This window comes from Talpa occidentalis, unplaced genomic scaffold, assembly GCF_014898055.3.
Source record: "Talpa occidentalis isolate TD23 unplaced genomic scaffold, MPIMG_talOcc4v2.1 talOcc4.15, whole genome shotgun sequence".
Classification (NCBI taxonomy): domain Eukaryota; kingdom Metazoa; phylum Chordata; class Mammalia; order Eulipotyphla; family Talpidae; genus Talpa; species Talpa occidentalis.
The window spans coordinates 54105465-54119954 of NW_023601543.1; the positions used below are offsets into that span (position 1 = coordinate 54105465).

Sequence of the window (14490 nt, forward strand, 5' to 3'; positions counted from 1 at the left end):
TCTGTGTATGCTTTTTGAGCACGTGGGCTTTTCCTCACAAGCTTACAAGCTGGCCTTGGGCTATTAGCGGGGTCTCCAAGGTGTCCTTATCTTCCTTAATGGTGCCGGGAGCAGTTCACTCACCTTCGTGGGCATACACGCATGGTTCTTCACAGTTCCCATTTGTAGGGTGTGGTGCCTGCAGTAGTTCCTTTCCACCCACTGTCCTGCTTGATCTGTAGTTTGTTGTTGTTGTTGTTTTCCCTCCTTTCTGTTGGTCAGAGTGTGCTGGCTTTGTGGGTGGGGGAAGGTAGCAGGGTTCTTCCTTCTTGGTTTTTTAAAAGAGTTTGTGTAGGATTGGCAGTAGTTCAGTTCTGAAAGAATGATAGAATTCATTTGTGAAGCCACCTGGTCCTGGGCTTTTGTTTTGGGGCATGGTTTTGATTACTCTTTCAATTTCACTACTTGTATTTTGTCTGTTTTTGTGTTCTCTTTCTTCTTTATCTGGCTTTAGAGGATTATATAGTTTTAGGAATTTGTCCATCTCTTCTAAATTGTTGAACTTGTTTGCATGTAACTGTTCATAGTAATCTCTGATTATTCTTTTGATATCTACTGTGTCTGTTGTGATTTATCCTCTTTCGTTTATGAACCTATTTATTTGTGCATTCTTCTGCTTTTTCTTTGTGAGCCTTGCTACAGGTTTGTCTATTCTGTTGTTTTATTCAAAGAACCAACTTTTGGTTTCATTGATCTTTTGGGTTGTTTTTTTAACTTATATTTCATTTATTTCTCTTTGATTTTTATTATCTCCTGTCTTCTACTGGCTTTTGGGTTTTTTTGTTGTTCTTTTTCCAGTTCTTTAAGGTGGGAGATTAGGTTGTTTCTTTGAGTTCTTATTTGTTGATGTGAGCCTGTATTGCTATATATTTTTCTCTTATAACTGCTTTTGCTGTGTCCCACATGTTCTGGAGAGTTGTGCCCTCATTGTTATTTGTCTGAAGGTATTTTTTAGTCTTTTTTGATCTCCTCATTGATTCAAGTATCTTCCAGTAGTGTGGGTTTCCATCGCCATGAGATAAGAGGCTTCATTGTTTTATTTTCATGGTTCATTTCTAGTTTGATGCCTTTATGGTCAGAGAAGATAGTTGGTATGATTTTTGATCTTAGTGTATCTGTTGATATTTGTCTTTTGTCCCAGTTGTGATCAATCCTGTAGAATGAATCCTGTGCACTTGAGAAAAATATGTACTCAAATTCTTTTGGGTGTAGTGTCCTATAGATATCTGTTAAGCCCATGAGGTCTAGGTCCTTATTTAGCGCTCTAGTGTCCTCACTTTTATTTTTGTCTCTTTGATTGGTTATTGGAGAGAGTTTTGCGTTGAAGTATCCTACTCCATGTAGTTTTTTTAATGTCTGTTTTCAGAGATCACAATAATTGTCTGATATATGTTGGTGCTCCTTCATTCGTTGAGTATATGTTGATGAGTGTTGTGTCTTCTTGATGTATTGTCCCCTTAATCATAATGTAGTGACCATCTGTGTCATTTTTACTTTTTTTAGTTTGAAGTCTATTTTATCTGATTTAAGTATTGCTGTTCCTGCCTTCTTTTTTGGTCCATTTGTTTGTAGGATGGTTTTCCATCCTTTTACTTTCATTCTATGTTTATCTTTTCAGTTAAATGTGTTTCCTGTAGACAGCAAAACATTGGGTTCTGTTTTTTAATCCAGCCTGCTACTCTGTGTCTTTCTTTGATGAGTTTGTTACGGAGCAGCCCCGATACAAAACGGGTTGCCTGGCTGTGGGTCCTCACCCGCGCGCTTAAAAGGGACTTATGAATACTCCACTACAGGCACACACAAAAGGTTAATAAAAGGTTTATTTACAAGGGAAAGGGAATTGAGGAAATGTACAACTCAGGGAGAAAATAGGGAAATAAAGTCTTTCATGCATCCTACCTGATCCACCAACCTGGAAACCCGAAGGCACTCTCAGAGCTGGCCAAGCACTGCAAGCTGGCGGAGAGCCAAAAAGGGAATCCCTCAAAGCCCACGTGTCTGGTTTTTATACCAAACCTGGCTGCTTAACCCCACCCTCAGGTTCCAGCAACCTTCCCTTTGCTGGTGATGGGATTTGTCTCTCCCAATGTCTTTTGGCTTTGGTCTGGAATGAGTGTGGAGTCCACAAAGCCTGTATGGAATTAGCTTTAGGACATCCTTTTCCCCCTAACAAGTTTAGTCCATTTACATTTAGAGTTAATATTGATGTGTTAGCATCCGTATTCGTCATTTTCCTTGCCTTTTTGTGATTCTGTTCCTTACATTATTTTCTGTCCTTCCTATTCATTCCTTTTTGGTTTTGGCTTTAGGGTTTCTTTAAATATTTTTTGGAGTGGTGGGATAGTAGTAATAACTTTCTGGAGATTTTGTTTATCTGAGAATATTTTTATTTTTCCTCATAGAGGAAGGAGTGCCTTGCAGGGTAGAGTATTCTTGATTGGAGTTTGTTGACTTGAAGTTTATTAAATATGTCACTCTGTTCTCTTCTTTCCCATAGTGTATCTTCAGAGATGTCTGATGTCAGCCTAATTGGCTTTCCTTTATAGATTATCTGTTTCTTTGCCCTCGTCAGTTTCATTATTTCGTCCTTGCCTTGGACCTTTGGAAGCTGCTATCATGTTTCTGGCCATAGTTTTTCTTTCATTGTGGTAATTTGGTGTTTTTCTAGCTTCCTGTATGTCTATTATAATTTCCTTCTTCATGCTTCAAAATTGGAAGTTTCTCCAATTATCTCCTTGAATATTTTGTAGGTTCCTTGGTCTCTCTCCTCACTTTCTGGGATTCCTATAACTCTTCTATTTCCTTTCCTCTTGGTGTCAGATAGTTCTCAACATTTTTCTTCATTCTTTTTTCTTTGTACTTCTCTTTCCTTTTCTTTGGTTCTTTTTATGTCTGTATTTTCGAGAGTGCTGACTTTTTCTTCCATTTCTTCTATTCTATTTTCATGACTTTCCCCCAAATTCTTGAGTTCCTCAGCTAATTTCTGAATTTCCTCCAGTTCTTTCGCACTCTTCCTCAGTTCATTGATAATATTCTTATCTCTTACTGTGTTTACTCTTAACTCTTTAATTGTTTGCATTATGGCCTGTTCAGTTCTTTGTTAGGTGGAGATAATTCTTCCATGTCCATGTTTTCAGGTTCTGGTGGTTGACTTTCTTTCTGTACCATATTGTTCTCAGAAGGGCCTGCTCGATCATTTGTAATTTTCTTTCTTCCTGGCTTTGTTCTTTTGGTTGAGTCCCTGTTCTGCTGGCGCTGGTGGACGTGATTCTGATTTCTCTTGCTCAGTCCTAGATGTGTCTGCCTAGTGTCTGAGCTGCTGTGGCTGGATACACATCCAGACACTCTTCTAATTATGGTAGGAGTTGTTCTGAGCTGTGCTTTGCACCAGGAGCCTGTTTTTCTGGCCCCGATTTTATTGGATGGGATCTGATGTCTCAGCCTGTGGTTGTCAAGAGTTTCTTGTAGAGTATTGCACCTCTAGACACGCGCTGAGGCCAAGTCCACTGGGAGGTGTCTGCAGTCTGGGTGCAATGTATTTCTCTGTTGAACTGCTAGATCCTTCTAAGCATGTCTTCACAAGAATACTGGGATCACAAGAGAATAAGGAGAGAAAGAGGGGATGAAAGGAAAGAGGATGGTACAGAAATGTAGATGGAGCAAAGGTGAGAGAAAAAGGAAGGAGATAGATAGGAGGAAGAGGAGAAAGGAGGAAGAGGAGGCATAAATGTAGCAGAAGAGAAGGTAGTGTTTGTAATGTTGAAGGGAAGAAAGAAAAAGTTAAAGGAATCAGAAAACAGATATAGTAGAGAGGGAAAGGAATAAGAGATAACCAGCTGATTGATAAACAGAAACAGATGAGGGGAGAATTGCTTCTCAGGACTCTACTGGTTTCCAGTGAGCTAGTTGTAGTTCTTTCAGTCTGGGAACTGCCGAAGGGTTGAGTAGGATAGTCTTTCCGGGGAGGGTAGGTATGGAGAAAAAAATTACAAGGACAAAAGGGCACAGAATGAACTGCAACTGTGAATGTGGTATCATCAGCACAGCTTCTGGGTGCCTGTGAGGTAGTTGAGTGGGTGATGGTGCTCCTACAGCCTCCCTCACCTGAGGGTTTGGTGTACCAAGAGGTCCCCAAAGTTGGGACTAGCCATATTGGGCTCCCCCTGATGTCCTTCCCACTTTAGTGCAACCAGCAGGTTAATTGTTCCTGCCATTGGGTGTGGGGGTGAGGCACCACAATCAAGGGACCTTACCTAGCACTGTGTGTCTGTGGAGAGGCCCTACTTGTCACCTTTCATTGTCTGGACCCCTCAAATGTCTCAGGATTCTCCTGGTTGCTTGTTTTCAAGCTTTTCCTCCCTTACTTCTAGATGTAGTGGGCCGGCTTTGTGGGTGGGGGAGGGGAGAAAGGTTCCAGTGATTTTTCTCTTTCTCTTCCCCCATCTTTCCAACTTCCCTTAGCAGTCTGAGTGAATCACAGGTGCTGCTAAGTCTGTCTACTGTGTTCTGGTCCTGCCAGGATCTCGCCATTATTTCTCCCTGCCAGATGTTTTTATGGGACAATTTGATCCCAGCATCCCTTCACCACCATGTTGATGATGTCACTCCTCATTTGTCATTATATAGATATATGTGTTGTTTTCACTTTTTTGGCTATTATGAATAATTCTGCTGTGAAAATTCATGTACAAGTTATTGTGTTACCATATATTTTCAGTTGTCTTGAGTTTATACCTGGGAAAGAAATTGCTGAGTTATGTAGTAACTATTTAACTTCTTGAGGAACTGCCAAATTGTTTTCTAAAGCAGCTACACAATTTGCATTCACAGTGGCAACTTATGAGGGTCCCAGTTTTTCCCTTGTCTGTTTTTATGATTATAGCTATTATAGTGGGTATGAAGTAGTATCTCATTGAGAATTTACCTAATGACTGTATATCTTTGGGTTTTTTTTTTTTTTTTTTTTTTTAAATGTCTTTTTAAAACCTTTGCCCATTCTTTAATTGGGTAATTTGTTTTTTTATTGTTGATCTAGAAGAATTCTTTATATATTTTGGATATTGGATCTTTATCTAGAAATATTTTTTCTTCATTCTGGGCATTGCTATTTCACTTTTTTAAAAAAAAAAAAAAAGATTTTTATTTATTTAGTTATACAGCACTGGTACAGTCAGAAGTGCGGGAGGGTGAAGAATTCACCAGAGCCAGAGCAGAGAACAGAACAGGCAGACTGACAAAATACAGTGCTGAGGGGAGCAGCGGGCGGCAGGAGAGGTCTGCGCACCATGTGGGACCCTCGCCCGGCGGCTGGGGATTGAACCAGCACTGCAGAGGCAGCAGGCAGCTTCACAACCCAGCGCTCAACCGCTGCACCACCAGGGAGGCCCCTGTTTCACTTTTTTAAAGTGTCCTATGAAGCACAAAAATTATGAATTTGATATCCCAGTTTATTATTTTCTTTGCTTGATTTTTGGTGTTGTATCTAAGAGACCATTGCCTAATTCAGGGTCATGAAGATTTACACCTGTGTTTTATTCTCAAAGCTTATAGTTTTAATGATTACATTTACTCTTTTATTTCAGGCTAATTTTTTTATATATAGCGTGAGGTCAAGGGATCCAATTTTTTTGTTTATACATATATAGTTTACATAATTTTTCATTTTTTTACAATGTTTACTTTCTTTTTTCAGGTGTAGTCCCCATAGAATTTCCACCACCAGTTCACCCATGTACCATCACCATAGTCCCTTGTGCTCTTTCCTCCTTCATTTTGATACTTCCTCCTCCCCCACAGAATGTCTGTGATTTATAGTTGTCTATTTTTGTTTTGTTATGTTTTTTATTACTATTTTTCCCTAATGCCTTGTTTCCCCTATACTATATAAAGGATCCAATTTCATGCTTTTACTTTTGAATGTCCAGTTGTCCCAGCACCATTTCAAAAACTTTGAAAAATCTTTCTCCAATGAATTGGGAAAAATCTTTCCCTAATGAATTGTCTTGACAGCATTATGAAAAATCAGTTGAACATAAATGTTATGTTTGTTTCTGGCCTTTGAATTCTTTTTCATTGTTCTATATGTCTATCCTTGTAGTATCACGCTCTCTCCATTGCTGTACATTTATGGCAAGTTTTGATATCAAGAAGTGTCAGCTTTCTAAATTTTTTTTCAAGATTATTATGTCTATTCTGAGTTCCTTCAGTTTCCATATGAATTTTGAACTTCTGGTCTTATATAGAGTTTTTAGAGCTTACTCTCATTTTTTATTTTTATTTTATATTTACATACATCTTATCATAGTCTAATAGTATTGACATTTTACCAGTTCAAGGGAATGGTTGAAATCTTTCTTGTGTTCACATTCCTTTACCCTTCCCATTTATAGTGTATTTGTCTTAAATATTTCCTCTGCATATATTGACAACCACATCACACTGTATTTGAATTTTTGTTCAAACTGCCAAACATAATTTAGGATACATAAGAGAAGGAAAGTATATAGGGAAACTCTGGTGTATTTTCCTGCATTTTTACTCTTCTGTTGTTCTTACTGGTGTTCCATCATTCCCTCTTTTGTCGTTTCCTCTCTGTTTAGAATTTGGGATAGGTCTACTCACAACAGTTTCACTTAGCTTCTGTCTTCTGTAGATGTTTTGATTTCTCTTTCATTCCTGAACTATATTGCTAAGTATAGAATTCTGGGTGAATGGTTCCTTCCTTTCAGCCCTTGAAGTATGTTGTGCTGCTTCCTCTGGCCTCCATGATTTCTGATGAGATTTTGGCTACCATTCAGAATGTTTTTTTCCCCTGTAAATAATGTACCATTTCTTGCTACTTTCAATATGTTTTTTCTTCTTTAGTTTTCAGTAGCTTGATTTACGTATGTGTTGGCATGGATTTCTTTAGGTTTATACAGTGTTTCACTGACTTTTTTTTTTTTAAACAATAAATTTTATTTTTATATTCCCCATACAATTGCAACCCCCCCTTTCTGATCCCAGTACCTCCCCTCCCGCCCCCCGCACCCCCAAAAGTGTCTCTATTTCATAGTTTTTTGTTGATTCTGATTTTCACTTTCTTATACTTATTCATTTTCCTGGTCCCTTATTTAAGTTTTCTAGATTCCTGCTATGAGTGAGACCATCCGGTATTTTTCTTTTTCTTTTTGGCTTATTTCACTGAGCATGATCCCTTCCAGCGCCATCCATGTTGCTGCAAATTGCATGTGCTTATCTTTTTTGAATGCTGAGTAATATTCCATGGTGTATATGTACCACATCTTCTTGATCCAGTCATCTATTTTTGGGCATTTGGGCTGTTTCCAAAGCTTAGCTATTGTAAACAGTGCTGCTATAAACATAGGGGTGCAGGTGCTCTTTGGAATTGATGTTTCTGTGTCCTTTGGGTAAATACCTAGGAGTGGAATTGCTGGATCATATGGAAGCTCTATGTTTAGTAGGTCCAGAAATCTCCACACAGCTCTCCATAGTGGTTGGACCAGTTTGCACTCCCACCAACAGTGCAGAAGAGTTCCTTTTTCTCCACACCCTCGCCAACATTTGTTGTTGCTAGTTTTTTTAATATGTGCCATTCTCACTGGTGTAAGATGGTATCTCATGGTAGTTTTGATTTGCATTTCCCTGATTACAAGTGATGTTGAACATTTTTTCATATGCCTGTTGGCCATTTGCATTTCCTCTTCAGAGAAGTTTCTTTTTAGCTCTTCTGCCCATTTTTTGACAGGATTATTTTCTTTATTGTTGAGTCTCATCAGCTCTTTGCAGATTTTTGTGATCAGTCCTTTATCATTAGTGTTGGGTGCAAAAATGTTCTCCCAGTTGGTGGGGTTTCTCTTTGTTTTTGTTATTGTCTCTTTTGCTGTGCAGAAGCTCTTTAATTTGATGTAGTCCCAGCTGTTTATCTTTGCCTTCACTATCACTGCTTTGGGTGATGTGTCTGTAAAGATGTCTTTGAGGTGCAAATCACATAGTGTTTTGCCTATATTTCCTTCTATATATTTTATGGTTTCAGGTGTTATGTCAAGTTCTTTAATCCATTTTGAGTTGATTTTCGTGTATGGTGTGAGGTAGTGGTCAAGCTTCATTCTTTTGCATGTAGCGACCCAGTTTTCCCAGCACCATTTATTGAACAACCTTTCTTTGCTCCAATGCATAGTCTTTGCTCCTTTGTCAAAGATTAGTTGACCATAATTCTGTGGGTTTATTTCTGGATTTTCTATTCGATTCCATTGGTCTGTATGTCTGTTCTTGTTCCAATACCATGCAGTTTTGATGATTATGGCTTTGTAGTATAGTTTGAAGTCTGGGAGTGTGATGCCTCCATTCCCTTCTTTTTTTTTTAGGAGAGCTTTGGCTATTCAGGGTTTTTTGTGATTCCATATGAATTTCATCAATAATTGTTCTATTTCTTTGAAGAATGACATTGAAATTTTTATTGGAATAGCATTGAATCTGTATATTGCTTTTGGTAGGATGGCCATTTTAATAATGTTTATTCTTCCAAGCCATGAGCAGGGGATGTCTTTCCATTTCTTTGTGTCTTCTTCTATTTCTTTTAACAGTGTTTTATAGTTTTCTTTGTAAAGGTCCTTTACCTCTTTTGTTAGATTTATTCCCAAATATTTGATTTTTTTTGTTTCAATAATAAAAGGGATTTTTTTTTTATTTCTTCTTCTTGAGATTTATTGTTTGTGTATAGGAAGGCTACTGACTTTTGCGTGTTCATTTTGTATCCTGCCACTTTACTGAACTGATTGATTAGTTGAATTAGTTTTTCTGTGGAGTTTTTGGGGTTCTCTACGTATATTATCATATCATCTGCAAATAGTGATAGTTTCACTTCTTCTTTTCCTATTTGGATTCCTTGGATCTTTCTCTTTTCTTATTGCTCTGGCTAGGACTTCCAGCATTATATTGAAAAGCAGTGGTGAGAGTGGACATCCTTGTCTTGTTCCAGATCTTAATGCAATTGCTTTCAGCTCTTCACCATTGAGAATGATACTGGCTGTTGGCATGTCATAGATGGCCTTTATGATGTTGAGGTATGTTCCTTGTATCCCAAGAATTTCAAGGGCTTTTATCAAGAATGGGTGTTGCACTTTGTTGAAAGCTTTCTCGGCATCTATTGATATTATCATATGGTTTTTATATTTCTTTTTGTTGATGTGTTGGATAACGTTGATTGATTTTCGGATGTTAAACCTTCCTTGTGTCCCTGGAATGAATCCTACTTGGTCGTGGTGAATTATCTTACGGATACATTGTTGGATTCTGATAGCTAAAATTTTATTGAGGATTTTTGCATCAGTGTTCATTAGGGAGATTGGCCTGTAGTTTTCCTTTTTTGTGTTGTCCTTTTTCGGTTTTGGTATTAGTGAAATGTTGGCTTCATAGAACGTGTTTGGTATTGTCCCTTCCTTCTCAATTTTTTGGAAGAGTTTGTGAAGGATAGACAATAATTCGTCTCTGAATGTTTGGTAGAATTCATTTGTAAATCAATCAGGTCCTGGGCTTTTGTTTTGGGGGAGTTTTTGATTACCATTTCAATTTCGCTGCTTGTAAATTGGTCTGTTTAGGTGTTCTATTTCTTCTTTATCTAGCTTTGGGTGATTGTAGAGTTGTAGAAATTTGTCCATCTCCTCTAGATTGTTGAACTTGTTTCCATATAACTGTTCATAGTAGTTACTGATTATTCTTTTGATTTCTGCTGTGTCCGTTGTGATTTCTCCTCTTTTATTTGTGATCCTGTTTATTTGTGCTTTCTCCCTTTTTTCCTTTGTGAGCCTGGCTAGGGGTTTGTCTGTTTTATTGATTTTTTTCAAAGAACCAGCTCTTGGTTTCATTGATCTTTTGGATTGTATTTTTAGTTTCAATGACATTTATTTCTGCTTTGGTTTTTATTATTTCTTTTCTTCTACTGGTTTTGGGGTTTTTTGGTTGTTCTTTTTCTAGATCATTGAGCTTCAAGATTAGGTTATTTCTTTGAGTTCTTTCTTGTTTCTTGATGTGAGCTTCTATTGCTATATATTTTCCTCTTATTACTGCTTTTACTGCATCCCATACATTTAGGATATTGGTGTCCTCCTTGTCATTCAATTCAAAGAATTTTTTAATTTCTTCTTTGATCTCCTCATTAGTCCAGTGGTCTTCCAGTAGTGTGGTTTTTAATCTCCATGAGGTAGGAAAGTTCCTTGCCTTCCTTTTATGGTTTATTTCTAGTTTGATGCCTTCATGGTCAGAAAAGATGGTTGGTATGATTTCAATGTTGGTGTATCTGTTGATGTTTGTCTTGTGCCCCAGTATGTGATCGATCCTGGAGAATGATCCGTGTGCACTTGAGAAAAATGCCATTTTTGGGGGGTTTAGTGTTCTATAGATGTCTGTTAAGCCCAAATGCTCTAGGTCCTTATTTAGAGCTTTAGTTTCTTTACTTATTTTTTGTCTTGTTGATCTATCCATTGTTGATAGTGGTGTGTTGAAGTCTCCCACTACGTATGTTTTTTCTCTGATGTCTGTTTTCAGAGAGGACAACAGTTGTCTGATATATTTTGGTGCTCCTTCGTTTGGTGATTATATGTTAATGAGTGTTATTTCTTCTTGAAGTATTGTCCCCTTGATCATAATGTAATGACCATTGGGGTCTCTTTTTATTTTTTTGAGTTTGAAGTCTGTTTTATCTGATATAAGTATAGCTGTTCCTGCTTTTTTTTGGTCCATTTGCTTGTAGGGTTTTTTCCTATCCTTTAAATTTGAGCCTATTTTTATCTTTTGTAGCTAAATGTGTTGCCTGGAGACAGCAAAAGGTTGTGTTTTGTTTCTTAATCCAGGCTGCAACTCTGTGTTTTTTTATTGAAGAGTTTAGTCCATTTATATTTAGAGTTAATATTGATATGTTAGCATCTGTATTTGCCATTGTGTTTGTCTTTCCTTTGATTTTATTTATTTATTCTTTTAATAACTTTTTTTTTTCTTTTGGCCTTCTTTCGTTGTTATTCGTCCCTCTGAGGTTTTGGCTTTAGGATTCCTTGTATTATTTTTTGGAGTGGGGGTTTAGTCTTAATGAAATTCCAGAGTTTCTGTTTGTCTGGGAAGGTCCTTATTCTTTCTTCATAGAGGAAGGAGAGCTTTGCGGGATAGAGTATTCTTGGTTGGCATCTGTTTTCTTGGAGTCTGTTGACTATGTCCCTCCACTCTGTCCTTGCCCGTAGTGTTTCTTCGGAGAAGTCCAATGTCAGCCTGATTGGTTTTCCTTTGAATGTTATCTGTTTCTTCCCTCTTGCCAGCTTCATTATTTTTTCCTTGTCTTGGATTCTTGGGAGCTTTATTATTATGTGTCTTGCTGTATTTTTCCTTTCGTCGTGTAAGTTTGGTGTTCTTCTTGCTTCCTGTATATCAATTTTCAGCTCCTTCTTCACATTTGGGAAGTTCTCTTCAATTATCTCCTGGAATATTTTCTCTGTTCCTACATCTCTCTCCTCTCCTTCTGGAATTCCTATAACTCTTATATTTCCTTTCCTCATGGAGTCAGATAGTTCCCGAATTCTTTCTTTGATCTTTTTCCTTCGTACTTCTGTTTCCTTTTCTGTTTTGCTTCTTTTTATTTCTGTGTCTTCAATAGTACTTATTCGTTCTTCCATTTCATCTATTCTGCTTTCATTGCTTTTCCCAGAGTTCTTTAGTTCCTCCATTAATTCTTTGATCTCCTGTGTTTCTTTTGCTTCCCTCTTTATAGACTCAATTTCATTCTTCTGATCGTTGATTATTTTTCTCATATCATTGTTTTCCTTTATGACTTCTGTCAGTTTTTTAATCACCACAATTTTAAATTCTCTTTCTGGAAGTCTCAGAAGTTCTTCCAAGTTACTGTCGTTGTAATCTGGAGGGTGGTTTTCTTTTTGTGGTGTGCTTTTTTCCTGAGGAGTTGTTAGGTTGCATGTGGTTCTTCTACTCCCTACTGTCTGTTTTCTAATTTGTCGTATGCATTGGGACACTGTGTTGCTCGGACTGGCCGGCATCTTGGTGAACTTCTCCGCTCCCCTCTGGCTCCTCCAGGAGCCATCTCTGGCATCTGAGGGAGCTTTCTGCTGGTTTCAGGAAGTCTTTACTGAAGAAATGTCCCTGTTCTAAAATGGCGATGCGGGACTCAGTCCCCACGCTTCCGGTCTCAGGCACACTCTTCTGCGCGCCCGGTCTGCCCCCGCCGTGGGTGCCTGTTCCCTCTGTGGGCTCAGACTGCTGGTTGGAAGGGGCCTGGCGTGGGCTAACTTCCCAGCTGGCCACTGTCTCCTCCGGGACCTTCTGCCCTTTTCAAGCAGTCTTAAGAAATTTCCCTGTTCTATTGGGTGTTAGTGACTTTTTTTTTCTGGTCGCTAGGTGGCGCCAGAGATCTCTCCTATTGTCCTTGGGGGGGGCTGTTTTTCGCCTCCCCCCACCCCGTGGGACAGGGAACAGAGCGGGTATGGTAGGCTAAACCTCAACAGCTCTGGGGTGCTGTGTCTGCCTTGTGCCCCACCATCTTGGAGAACCCACGCCCCGAATTTCGTGCCCTGGGTCTCAGTTCCAAAGCCCTCAGGTCCAGGATGCGGGCTGTAGCCCAGTTCAGTGGCGCAGGAATGGCTCCTTTTGCACTCCACTCCCGTGCCTGGGTGCCTGGTTCCTGCTTACTCAGTGAGGGACTTTCACCCCAGTGAGGGCCTCCGTGCGTCTCCCCGCAAGCCTAGGTCGCAGGTGCGGGGACCTGGGCAGCCACGATCCCGATCCGCATTTGCTTTTCAAGTGTGCAAAGCGCACTGCTTTTCCTCGCAAGCTTACTGGCCGGCCCGGGGCTGTGTGCGCGGTCTCCAGAGTCTCTTTGTTCTTCTCTAATGGCACCCGGAGCCGTTCGCTCACAGCCGAGGCAAATCCTGCAGGGTTCTCCACAGCTCCCGTTCACGGGGTGTGGTGGTTGCAATAGTTCCTTTCCACTCACAGTCCCACTTGCTGCGTAGTTTGTTCTTGTTGGTCGTTTTAGTTTGTTTTTTTCCTCCTCTCTGCTGGTGGGAGAGTGCTGACTCTGTGGGCGGGGGAGGGGAGCAGGGTTCTGCGCTTTCCTCCCTTCTGGTCCTCTTTTATGGCAACTTTCTTCTTCAGGTAGTTTGCTGGAGTCGTCCGTTTATCTTCCCTGTCCCAGTTCTCACTGGGACCTGCTGCTTTTCCTCCCTATTAACTTTTTTAATGGGAGATCTTACTCGCAGCGTCTCCTCGCCGCCATGTTGCTCCGCCCCTCCCCCTCACTGACTTTCTTAAATATGAAGGTTTATTTCTTTTACCATACTAGTAAAATTTTTAGCTATTCCTTATATAAACTCTTTTTCAGCCTCAGAATCTAACTTAACCTCTCTTCTCCTGGGTTTCTGCTTTATATGAGTTATATATTTTGTTGCAGTCCCACAAGTCCAGGAATTTATCTTTTCTCAATCTATCGCTTCTCTTTTGTTCATATTGGGTAATTTCTATTGCTCTCTTTGAGTTCTATGATTCTTTTTGCCATTGCCTCCATTCTTTTATTCAGTCCAGCCATTACATTATTTATTTCAAATATAGTATTTTAAAGTTCTTGTGTAATTTTAACACCTCAAGCATTGTATCTATAGTTCTAGATTATCATTTCTTTGCACAGGTCTGTCTATTCATCTGTCAATATCATTTTATTACATTACTTTTATAGAATGTATAATGATGAGGCAAGTCATCCATACCCATCTCCTTTACTCTTTTATAATTTTCTATTCCCAAGCATTTATTCACCAATCTTTGAATCCTTTGTTGGATCTTGCTGGATGATGTTCCTACACTGATATACTTAATAACTGCTGGATTGAACTGCACACCAGAGTTTTGAATTGAATTAATTTGCAACTTGATAGAAGTTCCCACAATGTGTATCAGCTACTTAGCTCCACAAACTTTGAGTTTATATTGTCTGTCCCAGCATTGGGCTAGGTACTAGGGACAAAAGATTAATGCACCTTTTAAGTATAATGTTCTAATAACCACAATATAGATATTCATTGCAAGTTTTGGAAGTGCAGAGAGCAATTAATCTAGCCAGAGCTTTGTTAAAATCTCAGAGGAGTGATGCCTGAAGAGTTTGTAGGTGCTGACCAGGGAAGGAAAGGCAAGAAATACATCTTAGATACAGGGAAAGGCATAAGCTAAACAAGACTCTGTGGAGCAATTTACAAAAATGGAGCCTAAAAAAGTCAAGAGGGGAGAGCAGATGAAGCTGGAAATGAAGGTAGACTAAAGGTAAACTAAACCTATCCTGGAGATGACTAGGACAAATGAAGGTTTATTAGTTAATTTCACTTCTAATGAAAATTTCAGATGCAGCAAAAGATAAAAAGAATAATATAATGAACATTAATATGTTCATGACTCAGCTAAAAA

At 39.0% G+C, this 14490-nt stretch overlaps 1 protein-coding gene across 1 annotated transcript in view; it reads left to right on the plus strand.

Moving 5' to 3' along the window:
- The window catches only part of PHF8 (PHD finger protein 8), a 143886-nt gene that overhangs the window by 80296 nt on the left and 49100 nt on the right, over positions 1 to 14490 (plus strand).